Source organism: Alligator mississippiensis, chromosome 4, assembly GCF_030867095.1.
Source record: "Alligator mississippiensis isolate rAllMis1 chromosome 4, rAllMis1, whole genome shotgun sequence".
NCBI lineage: Eukaryota > Metazoa > Chordata > Crocodylia > Alligatoridae > Alligator > Alligator mississippiensis.
The window spans coordinates 213,052,827-213,068,272 of NC_081827.1; the positions used below are offsets into that span (position 1 = coordinate 213,052,827).

Genomic DNA, 15,446 nt, shown 5'->3' on the forward strand with positions numbered 1-15,446 from the left:
GGCCTGGTGCGCGGCCGGCCGCCGGCTTCCTGCTGCCCGTGGGGAGGGCAGGGAGGCCGAAGACTTACCCTTCCCGCGCAGCCTCGCGATTGATCGGAACCACCCCGGGGGCCTGTCCCCAAGGGCCTTCCGCTGCTCAGTGTCTAACTCAGGGTAACTTGCTTGTGTAGACAGGACCTGGCCCCGTAGGGTCATGCTCCTTGTGGCTCCGTGTTGTGGGGGTGGGTGGAGCACGCTGGGTTTTGGGCATGCCTCCAGTTGCACATCAGAAACGGATGGGAGGGTGCGTAGAGCCATTTGCAACCCCCTGGGGCTGCAGAGGCTTGCTTGTACTTATGACCTGATCAACACCATCGCTGGGAGTCTTGTGCTCCTGTTAGGGTCACCCATGGCAGTTAGGTGAAAGGTGAGACATTACGTTAAGAGCAGTCCAGCACAACATAAAAAGCGCAGACAGAAATGATGTTTGCCACACAAATCGACTCCTTGAAATCACCCTGAAGCCGTGCCCAAACAAGAGCTGCAGTCCGATTGCACAACAAACAAGCCCTCATTGTATGCGGGTTCAAATGGAGTCGCTTCTAAGTGGTGCCACTTCATTAATTTCTGTGTGCTCTGCTGCAACAGCAGCCCATCTCCAGCTGCTGGGGGGAGGCAGGTCCTTTCTGGGGTTCTCAGCCTTGCTGCGGTGGGGCAGCCGAAGATGCATCCACCGTTGCTGTCTTTGGGCACAGAAAGAAGCACAGCTCCTGGGTCTAACTCATGGTGATTCATAGAAATAGAGGTTAGCTGTTGAATCAGGAGGGTCGAGATCAGCTCCAATTTGGAGCCGATAAGGGAGAGAGGCTGTATCTGTCCCTGACTGCCCTGTCCCATTCCCCCCCCCCCCGCTTCCTTGCTGTCTCTGGATGGGAGGGGGAGATGGCAGGGAAGGGAGGTCCCAGGTACCCAAGTGCCTAATTTTAGCCTGGTTAAATCTAGTAGCAAAATGGAGTCCTAAGGCAGTGGCACCTTAAAGTTTCCCTCGGCATGCACCCTGCATCAAAGAGGAAATATTTCCAAGGGGGTTATCGTTGTCAGTGACCCCTCACAGCTGAGGATAATTGCTCCCACAGGTCATTTTGAGTAGATGTTGGACCAGTAAGAGAAGCCTGAGCATGATTTATTTTAAATGAGAAGCCTGTTGCATATTGGCAGCTGCACGGATCTTGGCAGAGGAGAAACTTGTGTCCAGTGGCAAGGAGATCCAAGACAATTGGGGTTACTCTTCCACTGCAGCCTTCAACCACCTTCGCGACCTCCTCTCCTCAGGGGGGCTCCAATTTACCTTCCCTCTCACTTTGCTACTAGATTTAAACAGGCTAAAATTAGGCACTTGGGTACCTGTAGGAGGGAGACCTTGTTATTAAGAGTAAGTTTGTTGCTTTCTTAAGTGCTCATGTCACCAGAGAAGTAATGTTTTATAAACCTCAAATCTCAGAAGAAAAAAAAATCTAGTTTTTGTGTTGGGGGCAGCGGGGTGCTAGAAATCAGATCTACAATATGTTTTTGTTGTTTAACTTTTTAAAGTGCAAGAAATGGGATTTGGCTTGTAACATAGTAGAGGGAATGTCTTATTTATCATCTTTGTGAAGACGGTTATATTTCCCTCTAAAAGACTTGGAAATGTCCAGGTGAATTTTGTCCCAACAACAGTTAATTGTCCTTCCCATCAGCAATCAAAACATTGTAAGTTTCTGAAAGGTTGCAATACTACTCAGTCACAAGCTAGCTCATCCATGCAGTTCTTATGACTGTGTCCTGAGGTTTGATTGCAGCTTGTGTACAAGCAACTACCATACACAGAAAAATGCAGAGGGCATGGTCAAATGTCATTAGAATAGCTATTAGTTTGCCTCTGGCACAATCCTAGCTTAAAGAGGAGGACATCCTCTAGAGGCAAAACAGTCAGGTGAGACTGTTTAATGCATCTAATTTACCTTTTTGAATGAAAGATGAAAGTGACATTTCCACAGAAAACACTGTGGTGGAATCAGCAGCAAATCAAAGGGTTTGATTATAGGTACAGTATTTTCAGGGGTGCTATACCGAAACCATACAAATACAACTGTTTCTGCTGTAAGATGTCATGAAGGCAGAGACTGCCTTTATCTTGGGTTTTTGTCTTTTTTTTTTTTTTTTTAAGATCTAGAGTGAGATAATGAGGGCTCATTAGAGATTGGTATATGATCTAGTCTTTTCCATTTATTCAGGGATTTTTAATAAAAAAAAAAAAAAATGAATGAGGAACATCTTCATCCTGGTAATTTCAGGAGTCATTTTTCATCCTAGACGTATAGTTTCATAGTTGGTAGGGTTGGAAGGGACCTGAGCAGGTCATCAAGTCCGATCCCCTGCATGGGCAGGAAAGAGTACTGGGGTCAAACGACCCCGGCCAGGTGATTATGTAGCCTCCTTTTGAAGACTCCCAGGGTAGGAGCAAGCTCCACTTCCCTTGGAAGTTGGTTCCAGATCCTAGCTGCCCTGACTGTGAAGTAGTGCTTCCTGATGTCTAGCCTGAACCTACTGTCAGTCAACTTATGGCCGTTATTCCTAGTTACTCCTGGTAGTGCTCTGGGGAGCAGGGTCTCTCCCGTTCCCTGCTGGACCCCTTGTTAAGTTTATAGACAGACACCAGATCCCCTCTCAGCCTTCACTTGTGGAAGCAGAACAGGTTCAGGGCCTGTAGCCTCTCCTCATAGGGCCTGCCCTGCTGCTCCCTGACCATGCGAGGGTCCTCTGGACCCACTCAATGCTGTCCACATCCCTCCTGAAGTGCAGTGCCCAGAACTGGATGCAGTACTCCAACTGCGGCCTGACCAATGTCGCATAGAGGGGGAGGATCACCTTCCTGGACCTGCTCATGATGCATCTGTGGATGCATGACAGGGTGCGGTTAGCTTTACTGACCGCGTCCTCACATTGGCGGTCCATGTTCATCTTGGAATCAATAATGACTCCAAGATCCTTTTCTGCCTCTGTGCTGACAAGAAGGGAGTTCCCCAGCTTGTAGGTATGCTGCTGGTTCTTCCTCCCTAGGTGCAGTACCTTGTACTTGTCAGTATTGAAACCCATCCTATTCTCATCCGCCCACCCCTGTATCCTGTCCAGATCTAGTTGTAGCCTGTCCCTCCCTTCTAGCGTGCCCACTTCTCCCCACATCTTAGAGTCATCCGCGAATTTGAACGAGGTGCTTTTCAAACCCTCCAAGTCGCTGATGAAGATGTTGAACAGTGTGGGCTGGAGGACTATTTTACGAAAAGTAATAGTTTTATGTACTGTGCATTCACCTAGAACCTTTTAAGTCACAGATTTATAAGAAAATGGGGTAGGGAGGGACCTCAATATGTTGTTTAGTTCAACCCCCTACTCAAAGCAGGATCAGCCTCTCCTTAAACCAGCCCAGAAAAGCAACAAACTTCTGGGCCACATAAATTGGGCTGTTACCCTAAAAGATTTGGTTCTAGCCCACTTGGGAGATGTTGGTTGGAGTAGGTATATGGAGTCTGCACCTGTTCCAGCCAACATCTCCTGAGTGAGCTGGAACCACATCCTTTAGGGTAACAGCCCAATGTGCTAAGCCACTGTACTAAAAAATAAAAGAAGGAATGTTGTGCAAAGTGAAAGAATAAATAAGTAGCATTAGCAGCAAATGCATCACCTACTGAAAATAATTTATATCCAGTGTGATTAAGTTTGGCTACATTAAGAATAAAGAGAAGCTACAGCATCCCAAGAGTATTCTTCCAGAGAGGTAGGGTCTCTGTTTAATCATTCCATTGAATGTGATGCTCCTCAGTATACTTAGTCATAGTCAGGTCAGTGGTCTGGTTCAGAGGACAAACTTAAAGCCTTCCCAAACCACTCTGGAGTAATTTGTGCCCATACTATGCATTGTCGTCGCCTGGGACAGCCTTGATATAGTCTACTCTCCCCAGTGGTTAATCCTGGCTTGCTGGCTCTCCTCTTTGTCTCAAGGTGCCTGCTCACAATCACCCTCTCACCTGCCATTCTTGGGGGTGAGGGAAAGATGAAAGTTCATGTGGCCTTGTTTTGCCCAACCCTAGGCATCTCTAAAGGCCAGGGAGAATACTTAAATCTTTATTACACTTGTCTTTACCAACAATTAAATAACTTATTACCAACATCCACACCAGAAGACAGGTGGGTGATCCAGGCTGACCTGGACAGGCTCAGCAAGTGGGGAGACGAGAATCTGATGGTGTTCAATGCTGATAAATGCAAGGTTCTCCACCTTGGGAAGAAAAACCCGCAGCATCCTTATAGGCTTGGCAGTGCTATGTTGGCTAGCACTAAGGAAGAAAGAGACTTGGGGGTCATCATTGACCATAAGATGAACATGAGCCTGCAGTGCGATGCTGCGGCTAGTAAAGCGACCAAAACACTGGCTTGCATCCATAGATGCTTCTCAAGCAAATCCCGGGACGTCATTCTCCCCTTGTACTTGTCCTTAGTGAGGCCGCAGCTGGAGTAGTGCGTCCAGTATTGGGCTCCACAATTCAAAAAGGATGTGGAGAAGCTTGAGAGAGTCCAGAGAAGAGCCACACGCATGATCAGAGGTCAGGGAAGCAGACCCTACGATGACAGGCTGAGAGCCTTGGGGCTCTTTAGCCTGGAAAAGCGCAGGCTCAGGGGTGATCTGATGGCCACCTACAAGTTTATCAGGGGTGACCACCAGTATCTGGGGGAACGTTTGTTCACCAGAGCGCCCCAAGGGATGACGACTAGGTCGAATGGTCACAAACTACTACAAGACCGTTTCAGGCTGGACATAAGGAAGAATTTCTTTACTGTCCGAGCCCCCAAGGTCTGGAACAGCCTGCTGCCGGAGGTGGTTCAAGCACCTACATTGAACACCTTCAAGAGCAAACTGGATGCTTATCTTGCTGGGATCCTATGACCCCAGCTGACTTCCTGCCCTTTGGGCAGGGGGCTGGACTCGATGATCTTCTGAGGTCCCTTCCAGCCCTAATGTCTATGAAATCTATGAAACATTTCAGTAACTTTTGCATCTTTAAGAAAGTGCATAAATTATATAGGGGCCAAAACAAAGCATCACATAACTCAAAACATGCAAGTTTCAGAATAAACATTGTTGTGAATACTGTAACTCGAAATAGATTCTCAAATCTGATGTGAGACTACCTTTTTACCTCATATATGCAGGCTCTATGGGAGAAGTTTTAACATCTGGACCTGAAGCCAAGTCTGAGTTTTATAGTTTAGGCCGCTCCTGTATCTCATTACACAAAGTAAAACTTAGAAGCAGATTCTCATATACTTACATGCTTTAAAAAGAATAACTTTGTATAACGCATGTACTCTATAATTTTGCCTAACCAGCTTCTTAGTATTTAACTGTTCTTCTCCAATTAAAACTATGGTCCTATCTAATGAGAATAATTGAACGGTAAAAGTGGTAATTCCCAATTTTAGATGTCACTGGCTTACACTTTTTCATTTGCATTGTTTTTCTATTCTTGGGATCTATTCTTCTTCTTTGTGTCAAGACCTAATAATAGCTCCCTCAGAGGACTACAGCATTGGGCTAATAGCATCAAAATTCACAGTAATTTGCATACTTTGGGAGCATATAACTGCCAGAAGATGACATAAGCTAATGGCACACTTGGGTATCCTATAAAATGGAAAGTTTGGACTCCAGCCCAAATTCAAAACTTCTGGGAGGAAACAATTCATATACATTAGATTCCTTCTCTTGGCTAGTTCTACATATTCTCTCCACCCTCCCTTTTGCTCGAGTCACAAAAGGAATGGGAGTGACTACAGATTTATGATGGTCATTTGCCTATGAGGTCCAAGTAGATGGGAGAGACAGGAATTGAGGTTATTTGTCCTGTTTAAGAACTACATTTGTGAAAGAGACTGAGGGCTTCTCTACTCAACCCTCCTTAATCCAACTGGGAGCCCAGCAGTCTCTTAACCAGAGACTAATGAAAAACAGTTTACTTCTTCCTCTTTTCTCTCACCTTTCAGGTCTGCAAGAGGGAAGGTTGATCAGGCCCACTAGCCTCTCTACCATTCCTGTTCAGCTATGTGTCCTTTTCCAGAACCTTTTTCAATGGGGAAAGAATGTGTATCTAGGTTATATGGTGCCTAGGTTAAAGATGCACTGAGCATGCTCTCTGCCACTCTGAAGACCTAACTGGGGTAGAGCCACAAGCTATCACTGCAGTTTCAGAGTTTCCATACATAAACATAAATGCTGCTGTTCCAAAGTCAATTTTACTTATAGTACTGCCCCAAGATCATTCAACCTAATTACTAGGGCTGTTCAAAGCTTCAATCCCTGATTCGATTCAACAGAGATTTGGCCCGGCTCAGTGGCCGAATCTCCGAATCTGAACCAAATCAGGAGACCGTTTAATTTCTCCGAATCGAATCAGAACCCTCTGAATCCATTTGGACATAGAAAAACATTTAAAGCTGTGTCTATGTGCCTCAAGGTACCAGGCAGCTTGTGAACGCTGCAATGCTAGGACAGATGGACGGATGGAGTGTCCCACAGAAGAGTGCGGGGCTCCCCAGCATGCTAGGCAGCAGACCCAGAAGTGGACCAGAAGCACATACGGGTCTGTTGGGGAGCGCACTGGGGGGCCCCTCTGTACCCCCCTGGCTTGGCAACTGGTGCCTTCTGGGTCTGGGGGGGCATCTGGGGTCATTGAGCCAGGGAGGCATGGCCGATTGCTGAGCCGGGGAGGTGCGGGGGGAGGCCCCCCCAGCGTGCTCCCTGGTGGACCCGGAAGTGGACTGGAAGTACTTCCGGTCCACTTTTGGGTTCGCTGCTGAGCATGTGGGGGGGTCCCCTGCGCTCCTGTAGAATGCTCCATCTGCCCCAGTATTGCAGCATTCACTAGTCGCACCTGGTACCTCATGGTATTTAGAAAAAACATTTAAAGCTATGTCTGTGGTTGAATCGCTGATTCTCCGAATCAGCATCAAATCTCCAGATTCAGATTTGGCCTAGTCGAATCAGGGATACTGATCCATATCAGCAAATCGAATCAGTGTCCCCGATTCGGGCTGAATCCAAATCTGAATTGAATATGGCCCATTTCGCACACCCCTACTAATTTCTCCTGGCAGCGTTGCTTACAATTCTGATTGTTCTCTCTCTCAACTGCACTGAACATGCCCTCTATTACCTGCCTTTGCAAATAAAATGTCAGGGTCATTCTGCAGCTTATTCAATCTGTTTGTTAAGAAGTTCAGACATAACCTGTGATCTCCTGTAAGCACATAAGAAGATCTGATTAATATTTTGGAAAAAAATACGTAAAAAAAAAACAACGTAAGTGTTGACTACTAAAAAGCTATGTAAATGTCCTAATTCTGATTTTCCTCTCAGTCCTTTGAGTCCAAATGAAGAGTAACTCTAGGTAAATTAATGGTGTTAAATCATGTAAATTAAAGAATGGAACCTAATGTATTTAACCTCTAAGGTCAACAAGCATTTTTAAAATTGTAATGTAAACAGGCATCAAGATTTAAAAATGTAAAAAAAAATTCTCTCCACCTTGCCCAGTCCTGCAAAAGTAAGGCATAGCAGCAATTTCTACTCTTTGTAGGGAGAAAATCATGCAGATGGAGAAGGGAGGAAATGGAACTTCTGTCCCAGTCAGATGTACCATGTGTGTTGTCTGTGGAGTGGGACCAGCACACCACGCTGATGAACAACACAGAATGCCCATCAAGCAACATCAAGTTGTATTATCTTTTCTATCTAATCTCTGATGAAGAAACAATGTGACCCTCCTCTTCTCCCCACACGTGCATCCTGGACCTGTGGCTAGTTGTCTAGAAGAAGGAATGCCACAGAGGTAACTGACATCCCCCTTCCATATGGGGAGGGACAGATCTGCATGTGAAGGGTCCCCTCCAGATGAAATTCACAAAGTACCATCTGGCCCTGAGTAAAAACATGGATAAATATGATCTCAGATGAGGACTACAGGGTATGCAGTAATAACATTTTTTTTATCCCACATTACAATTAAAATTATTTTCAAGGTGTACTCTGTAAAACTTTTATGTTAAAACATGTTGGAGTGAACACTATTCAGGCTAATGTTGAAATCTTGTTGGGTCAGTTAAATAATATCATATTTGGTATGTATTTTGAAGGTTACAGAAAAATACCCAATTTGAACAGGAAATCCTACCTTGTGTAAATCATAACAGCAAAATATGCCACAAACTTGTTTTTTTCAATAAGAAGTACATGGAGGACATGATTAGGAATCTAGAAATTAGGACACATTTCACAATATACATTAAGTAATTGCTTACTTCTCTCATGGTTTTATGAATTTTCCTTGTCCTTTTCAAAAATAACTTTTCTAACAAAGGAGTTCTCAGTCATGGTCCATCTTTTATCCTTATGAAATGCTACTGTGATGTCACAAATTCAGCATTATTTCACTATTATTATCATGGAAACAATATATAGTTGGCAGTAGGGCTATGCAAAGCTTTGGTCACTGATTTGATTTGGTGGAGATAGAGCCCAATTCAATGGCCAAATCTCCGAATCCAAATTGAATCAGGAAACCCTTTAATCTCTCTGAATCAAATTGGAACCCGCCGGATTGATTCGGAGGGATTTGATGATTCAGACATATACACAGCTTTAAATGTTTTTTCTGCATACTTCAAGGTACCAGGCAGCTTGTGAATGCTGAGATGGGGCAGATAGAGCATCCCACAGGAGTGTGTGTGTGTGTGTGGGGGGGGGGGGGGTCCCCAGCACTCTTGTTGGCAGACCCGGAAGTGGACCAGAAGCACTTCCAGTCCACTTCTGGGTACACTGCAGAGTACATTTCCCTCCCCCCCCCAACCCCCTGGCTTGGTGACTGGTGCCTCCTGGGTCAGCGGGGGGGGGGGGGAAAGGGGAGGAGGGGCACCTAGGGTCCCCTTTGAACCAATCATTGAGCTGGGGGGGATGCAGTGGGGGGCGGGCCATGCTTCTATGCGAAGCTCCATCTGCCCCACCATCTTGGCATTCACGAGCCGTGCCTGATAGCTTGAGGTATGTAGAAAAAATATTTAAAGCTGTGTCTATGGCCGAATCACTGATTCTCTGAATCAGCATCGAATCTTCAGATTTAGATTCAGCCAGATCGAATTGGGACAGTTATCTGAATCAATTAATCAAATCACTGTCCCTTGAATTGGGCTGAATCTGAATGGAATACGGCCCACTTTGCACACCCCCAGTTGGCAGGGCTCTTCTGATGACTTTTTTTTGTAGGAATTTATATGACATTACTGTGATTCTGTCTGACTATGGCTGAGATGACTGATTAACACAATCCTTCCTGCAAAAATTGGGAATAGTTCTCTAGTAAGTAGAAGTTAAGGAACCAAGACAGCAAAGGGAAACTTGTATGAAGTCTCAGGGTGAGATTTCTGTTGTGTTTTTGGTTTTGTAAATGACCAATAAAGCCAGAACAAGACAAATAAAAAACAAAAAAACCAGCAAACAGAAATCTGAACACTATGATGAGATCTGTGAGCTGTCTTGAAAATGGAGAGGCCAGATCTACACTATGGACTCCTGCTGACACAGATATGCCAGTCACGGCACTGGTGCCAACATAAACCCATTGTGTGGATCAGTGGTTCTCAACTGATATAAATTGTTACATTCAAAGCATCCCTTTGTAGCCTTGAGGCACCCTTTGGAAAATGCTGGCTTTTAACTTGTTTTTTTGACTACAGAAAAATGATAGAGCAATTCTTCTGTTAGAAAGAACACAACAGATTAGAACACTTTTAACACTCAATTCCTATTTGAAATCTCTGGGATTATCATGTGAATCATGTTTGCACACCTAATAGTGCTAACATTGGCCACATACAGACATTCAGTTTCTCCTGGGAGAGCAACTGATCTCCCAGGAGAAACAAAGCATGTACAGCTATTTAGGATTTTTCTCCAAGAGCAAAAGATTTGGGGAGAAAAATATCCTGGAAACAAACCAGTGTTAAATCACTCCCAGGAGAGTATCCATACATATTCTTTTCCAAGAGAAGCTGCAGAACAGTCCTTCAGCATCCCAGGGTGGTATTCCCCACCTGTGCGCCTGGGAGACAATAATGGGTCACTCACTAGACTCTACTACTCCAGCTGAGCAAGGAGCATTGCATGCCCCTTCACAATCCCCACATTTTGCTGCAAAAAGATGGGTTCACTCTGAGCAGTATGGGTCAGCCAATCAGGGCTTTCCTGTACACTGCTACCTTCTGTCCCCAGGCAGACTGAGGGAGCCCACAGAGCATATTGAAATGTGTGCACAGGGCCTCCCTGGCTGCACATCATCAGTACTGACAGCTCTCTGCTTCTTAGGGGCTTAGCATTTGCTTAGCTGTTCAGGGTCTCCAGGTAAGTTTGTTTTTCTGGGAGAATTTTCTCATATTGTTTGAATGTGCACACACAATCATTGTGTGCCATCCTGCAGCACTCTTGACAAGGATCTCAAGGCAACCTAGGGTGCTGCATCACCCTGATTTGAGAATCAGTGGTGTAAATACTTACATAAAAAAACCCTGTGCTTATACCAAAAAACAGCTTTTGTCACCGCTAGGGGTTTGTTTTAGTACACTGATCCAAAGTACAGTACAGCTGCATATACATTCAGAGCATATGACCAGTATATAGTACACCAGTATTCATATATAAATAAGATGCTCCTATCATAGTTATATCCAGAGATACAGAGAATGTTCAAAGATATCATTATCAATTAATTTGAGATCCAAACAGAAGAAAGCATCGGAGAAATAAACATCTTTATAACTTCAATAGTATCTAATAGTGAATGTTGCCCCTGTGCACAGGCCAGAACAAATCATATACACTATTCATTCTTACTGAAGTGATATGCTTAGGGCTTTTATTGGACCGGAGTAGTGCATAAGCCTTGGGCTGGTTCTCTGTACCAGAATGAGTATTGCCCTCCAGAAAGTAAAGGAAAAATAATTAGAATTGGCAAAAAGGATTTTATCTTTTAAGTAAGAAACTAATCATCTTATCCTTTTTTATACAAAACTCTCATAGACTTCTTAGTGAATTTGGCCATAGAGCAGTTGCAGGCTTGAGATATGTTTTTTTGTTTGTTTGTTTTAATTTACCTTAATAAAAACCTCACCTATTATGATTTCATATCACTTCAATAAGAAAATTGATCCAGGGGAACAGACTTAGAAGAAGGAATTCTGTGTTCTCTTGAGGTATGTCTGTTGACTTGTTTTGACCAGAGCTGGTCACCTGACTACTCATTACTCTGGGCTTTAGTTTAGTCTTCTCTCTAATGGGTGCAAATATACCCAGATGGTTCCAAGGTTAACTAATTGCAAAATATTTTCAGGTCCTTGGCTGAAAAGTGTTTAAATACAAAATTAGTATTACAACAGCCTTTTCTGGGAGAAGATACTGTTGTGAAATCCATTACAATGTTGTTTTGGGTTAGGGACAGGCATTCAAAAAGCTTGAGACTGAATTGGTTCAATCTTTGCAGGTTAAGCTAACCTTCCTAGGTTGAATCATCTTGCAACTGTACAGACATTCCCTCTGGACTGAGGAAATGCCGGCACAAAGCTGCAGTGGCTCAGGCCAGAAGCCTGGGAGCGCTAGAGCAGCGCTCCCTTCCCTTCCAGAGTGATAAGGTGGGGCATGGCCAGGCCCCAGCAGGGTGCTCTGATTAGGGAGGGGTTTAAAAACCCACCCTGCCTGCACCGTCTCAGGCTTTTCCCCACTTGCTACTCAAGGGGCAAGAGTGTTGCCAGCCCCCAGCTGCAGGCTAGCACTCCGAGGCAAAGGGGGTGTGTACAGTGCACACATCTGTTGATGATACTGAACTTTTTAATCTCCCTCTTCCTGCTTCTTCATACTGTCTGCAAATCTGACAGTAGTCATTAGTTCAAGCTCTTCTCAAACAGCTTGTTCCAAGGAAGGAATCAAGGGACATTACCAGTCAACCTGTTGATTAGCTCCAAAAAGCCTTAAGTGGACACTGCTCTGTCCGTCTGTCCCAGTGAAATTGAAGACACACACACAGGCACCTCTCAGCATTAGCTAGCATACCACATGCCTAGGATCCGTGAGGCTGGGGTCCCTGCTTGAGTAGCAAGCAGCATGGTGAGGGGGCAGGGGGAAGCCAGGCTCTGGCTAGGGAGCAGAGAGGCGGAGTCAGCTGTGCTCTCTGGAGCAGACAACACAGCTCAGGTCTGGGGCATCTGGGATGCTGGGGGACTCTGGTTTAACTTAAACCAGGAAGGGGTGAAGGACAGAATTTCATAAACTGGTTTGACCCAAATCAGTTGTCTTATATTACATTCAACCAGGTTTATCTTAAACAAGTTTCAGTCATTTTGAAACTGGTTTATGTGCACTGAACTTATGTTCTGTTACAGGTTTAAACCAGTTTCTGATCAGTTAAACCAGTTTGTATGTAATGTATGTCCCTAGCCCTAGAGTTCATATTCTTAAAGGTTTAGAATGTAGCAGTGTATTATCTATTATATTTATTTCACAAAATCTACCTGGCTTCTGAGCTGGTAGGTAAATCCATCATGTACTGATACTGTATACTGCAGATATAATTTAGGGAAGTTCTGAATTCCTATATATAATTGACATATAAACCCATATTTAAAAAACTGTGGGAAAAGTAAACATACAATAGAGGCTCTAGAGTAAGGCAAAAATATTCATTTCTCAACTGGATGTTCTATTTGTGCATTTCATGACAAGTAGTATACAACTTATCCTGGAACAGGCACCAGCACAAGGCCTATTAACTGTTGAAGACTTGGAGGTGCATAGTGTGCAAGCCCTCTTTACATCAATGATTTTCACCCATTGTAAATGAACTATTTGTGAACTGCCACCTATCTATGGATTTTGCTGATGCCTGAAATACAGCTGGGGATCATACTTCAGTATAATCACTAAATAAAATCATGCTAAAGTAGCATCTATCTTTTTATATCATGGAGAGAATAATCATACATGCGGGCATTATTTGAGTGAATATGTCAGTCAAAGAAGTAATTTGAAAAATTGCTGCCTAAAGCAACTTATCTGGTTTAGCTGAAATACACACATGCAAAACAATAGAAATAGCAAGTATGTTAAATAGAAATTGGCAACAGAAAATAATGGAAATTATACTTTGAGAAAAAGATGTCTGGATAATGAAATATGAACCCTAATAAAAATAGCATCCATTTGAAACAATGTAAAAATGTGCTGGAATAATTTAGAACACACGCCTATATCCTGATATTGATGGAACTTTTCATTGCCTATTAAGACTATAAATTAGCCAGTCATTATTAGTAAATCAATATCTGTTCGTTTAGGCACATCACTGTCAATAGCCTCATAACATTATAATAAGCATGTTAACTCAGAAGAGATTTAAATATACATATACATACATCATTTACTTTTCATATACTTTTTCTTAAAATTGTATTGGTCACTTTTGCTATTTGCTAAAGATATGTGTTTAAATTAGTTTTCCCTTTATTTTCTCCTCCTACTCTGTCCTGATGTGAAGTTAGAGACCTGCATATCTGGTTATATTTCCTTCTGTTGTAACATAATGTGACCTTATAAAGAGAGAAATTTACCTGATTCAGTTAGTCTACAAGGTGCATTTCTGTCCTTCCATCTGCTTGACTTCAAACTAACAGCTAACTACCTCTCACAGAAATACAGGATTACGGTTTTACAGGATTATCAAGGAATAAGATTAAAGATTTGATCCTGAAGTCCTCAGTTAGACAAGTGTCTTCTTGAAGTCAATATGAGTCTTGTCTAGATAAAAGCCTGAATTAGGATAGCAAGAGTTGGCCCTTAATTAATGAAAGTCTGGGGGGGGGGGGGAAATATATATATTTTAATGTTCTCTATTTACAAGTTTGCCCAAGTGTGAAAGTCACTTTTCAACACTGTAGAGGGAGCATGTCAAAACTTAATTTTTAGAAACCATATCATGTATTTTTCTTATAGATTAATTAATTTGAATTAACTAGGAGATGAATTAGCCTATATGTGTCTAGTATACCAATAACCTTTAAGATTTAAAATGCAGAATTCAACTGACCTTGAACAGCATATGGATTCAAAATTTATAATTAAAAAGAATATTAAGCATCTAATTTTATGAAAGAAACAGTTGTTCTAGTTGACTGGATGAGTTGTAAATGTACAATGTATCTAATGAATGCAAAGTTAATACCGTTAATGTTATAGTGTAGAACTGAGGTAGAAAGAAGTTCTAGAGATGTAAGTGATAGGTTATTGTATCACTTAATTCACTTGAAGATGCAATTTACATATTACTATTGAGGTTTTAACATTTCAGGTCAACTTTAACATTAATTTAGCTGTTCATAGATTCATCTGAAGTAACTATGATGAATTAGCACTTTATTTCAGAACTACACAACAGCTATTCTACTATATTTAAGTAATATTGTATCATCTATTGTCTCACAGTATTTTCCCATTGATCTTAAACCTGTTTAATGTTTTGATAATGCAAGGCATATCTATCTTCATAAATAGTATTATTTATGTTTGTCTCACTCTTAATTGCCAGTTTGGATGGGTTTGTATTATCATGCAAATTAGGGGTTTAGATATTATTGATACCAACAGATTTTATTTAAATGCAAATCTTTGTCCTGACAGACATTTGATTTAAATTGAATTAATATATTTTTAATGTGTACATTCTCATGGTTTAAACGTGGATTATGTATAAGATGTTCAGGCTGTTCCATGCCATCAGTTTTTTTCTAGTAAAAATCCTTGGTGACTTTGTGATAGCACTGCATGGTTCTGATCTATCAATTAAATCCTAAAACATAAACCTGTGAGCAATTAAGTCAATGGTAAAACTTCAATACTTCAGTAGGAATGTTGTCATCAGGAATAAGCCAAAACTGGTATCACACATTGCTATAGACTCAGTCCTGTGCTGTTGAAGTCAATGGGAATCTTGCCATTAATTTCCATGAAAGCAAGGTCAGATCTGAACTATAGCAAATGTATGCACTCCATTTACTCAGAATGACTGACTAGAGGTTACAGGTAAAAGAACAGTAGCTAACAAAAACCCAAAACAGTAATTTCAGAAGATGAATTTTTACAAATAATCTGGTCTTTGACTAACTACACTCAAAATCCATGCTCTAATCCATGAGGATGTTATCTTTCCAGACTGGTCTTGTTTAGAAACTGCCACTTGGCAGTATCAGGGACTATCAGACTTTAATATCAACCTTATTTGACATAATAAGATAAAGTCATTTTAATGGAACATTGTCAGAGATAAGAGTTCTTACTCAGA

At 42.4% G+C, this 15,446-nt stretch overlaps 1 protein-coding gene and 1 long non-coding RNA gene across 3 annotated transcripts in view; one reads left to right on the forward strand and one right to left on the reverse strand.

Moving 5' to 3' along the window:
* Positions 1-15,446, reverse strand: part of ERICH2 (glutamate rich 2) — a 60,462-nt gene that overhangs the window by 42,937 nt on the left and 2,079 nt on the right. The window contains exon 1 of one of the 2 annotated variants that reach the window (XM_019480461.1): positions 69-154. The exons of the other annotated variant lie outside the window; for it this stretch is intronic. The gene's annotated coding sequence lies outside the window, so the exon portion shown is untranslated. Of the gene's footprint in view, positions 1-68; positions 155-15,446 lie in introns of those variants that run through there. 2 annotated transcript variants of the gene reach the window in all.
* Positions 64-8,094, forward strand: LOC109281413 (uncharacterized). Its single transcript, XR_002088060.2, has 2 exons — positions 64-153; positions 7,650-8,094. It is a non-coding gene; the product is annotated as an uncharacterized LOC109281413 (long non-coding RNA).